This window comes from Pteropus vampyrus, unplaced genomic scaffold (assembly GCF_000151845.1).
Source record: "Pteropus vampyrus isolate Shadow unplaced genomic scaffold, Pvam_2.0 Scaffold121, whole genome shotgun sequence".
Lineage (NCBI taxonomy): Eukaryota > Metazoa > Chordata > Mammalia > Chiroptera > Pteropodidae > Pteropus > Pteropus vampyrus.
The window spans coordinates 3515147-3517186 of NW_011888902.1; positions in this window are offsets into that span (position 1 = coordinate 3515147).

Sequence of the window (2040 nt, forward strand, 5' to 3'; positions counted from 1 at the left end):
AGCGAGTCATCAGCCAGTCTCTGAGCATCTTCACCCTGGAAATGAATCCGTTTTGACTTTTTGGAGTTACATATGCTCCGAGTTAATGCAGGGAAAGTCATAGAGGTGATTTGGGAATAAGAAGGTATATAGATTTTAGCTAATGAGTTTTTAAATAAATAAAATTGTCTGTAAAATTAGTTTGAATGTTAGTGTAACTATTTTACTTCTCCAACCTCTGACATCAATATTGATGAGTAAAGAAAGTTGAAAGACATCAGCTAAAAAGCTGCAAAATTTTTTTCTAAATGTTTATATTTTATTACCTATCGCTCCATGTTTTAGAAGAAATGGGAACAGGTTTTCTGAGATACCTTTGTATGTGGACACGCTCACAAAATCCTATTAGTGATTTTTACATGATTATTGAGTCCCAGTGACTTTTTCGCTCAAGTGTTTTTGACCTGGCTATCATGGAACCAGGTTGAACTTCAGTATGGAAATGATCGTAAAGACCGTCTTTTGATATTCAATTACACCTCTGTTAAGCCATATGAAAATAATTGCATGTAGCTGTGGATGCACCAGCTGGATTTCCAAGTAGGATAAAAGAATGAGATTTAAAAGAGCATGGAATCTGAGCATCGACTTAGGAAGAAGGAAGTTTGTGCAAATATTTTTTTAGGCGCAAATAATTTTTTTGCAGCGAAGAGAAGCGAACTATTTTGGTATCACTAAACGAAAATTCTCATTGAAGTAATACGCGAATGAACTAACCCACTTATAATTTTGTAATTACTTTAATATCAATAAATGCGGCTCTCTATTGTACTTTTTTTTTTTTGTACTTATGAGTCTTTTCCAGGGTTTTCTGGCGTTCTGTTACAACTTCACCTCTGTCATCCATTTTTCCCCCCGTGACGGCCTCGCAGAGACACGAGCGTTACCTCCTGTCCTTGGTGGGGGGACAGGGGACATCGGGAAAGACACAGAAAGGCGTGATGGCCAGTGGCGGGTGAGGAGCCGCCGTCCCTTCTCCATTTGCCTTTGCGGGGTCCTGGGACTGAAATGAACCTCTGTTCTCAGCCCCCTGCAAGGGAAGGGCATTAAATGAGCCAGATCCCTGGTAAATTTTGCAAATGATGAAGCTGAAAAGTCAGGGTAACTTTAAAGTCAACTATTAACACAGAGAAGCAAAATTTCCCTTTTAAATTTCTGAAGAGAAATCAGGGAAAGAGCGAAACAGAAATACACAAAATTGAGTGCCCCCCACCCAGCTTTCCTCGGAGCAGACGGGGCTCCAGTCCTGTGGTTCCGAGGTGTTTTGCCTGCCCTCTGTCCACGCGAGGCACACATGGCCCACAAGGCCATCCATCAACATTTCGTCCCGAGGGGGGGACTGGATTTACGTAAGCCCAGTCCCCTGTCAGCTCACTCGGGGGTGAGGCGGCCACATGGGCGGATTCCAGAGCTGAAGCAGCAGCGGCCAGCGTGCTCTGGACGCAGCTCCTGGATTTCGCAGGGGCGGAGCGAGGCCGAGGGCGACCTGAGCTGGGGACAGGAGCAGGGGCGCATAATCAGTTTCCTTGGGTCGCCACCGGCCGCAGGCTCCATCGCCCCTGCCTGGCGGGCAGGAGGGTGGCAGAGGGCAGCCAGCCGGACGCTGTGTGCAGAGGCCACGTCGTGGCCACCCGCTCCCACTAACCAAAGCCTGGGATCTGCCCGCCGCCTGATTTCTAATTCGAGATAATGCTTTGTCCTGCAAAGCTTGTCTTTTTATCATTGTAGGCTAGACCAGCGGCCCAGGAATATGTAAATTGACTGGCCACTTGTAGTGACAGCGGGGGAGGACACACCCCTTTGCAGCCGCCAGCGCCCACCCCCAGCGCCCGGGACCCACCCTCCGGAGCAGGACACGGTCCTCCGATAGGCCCGGAGGGGCTTCTGCGGCCGTCCTCCTTCTGGGCTCCGGCCCAGGGGTCGCGCGGCCCCCCAGCAGTCCCCGCAGGCGGCGACCTTCCCGCCGGGCTGCGAGCGGCGCGCGACAGCGGTGGCCCGGAA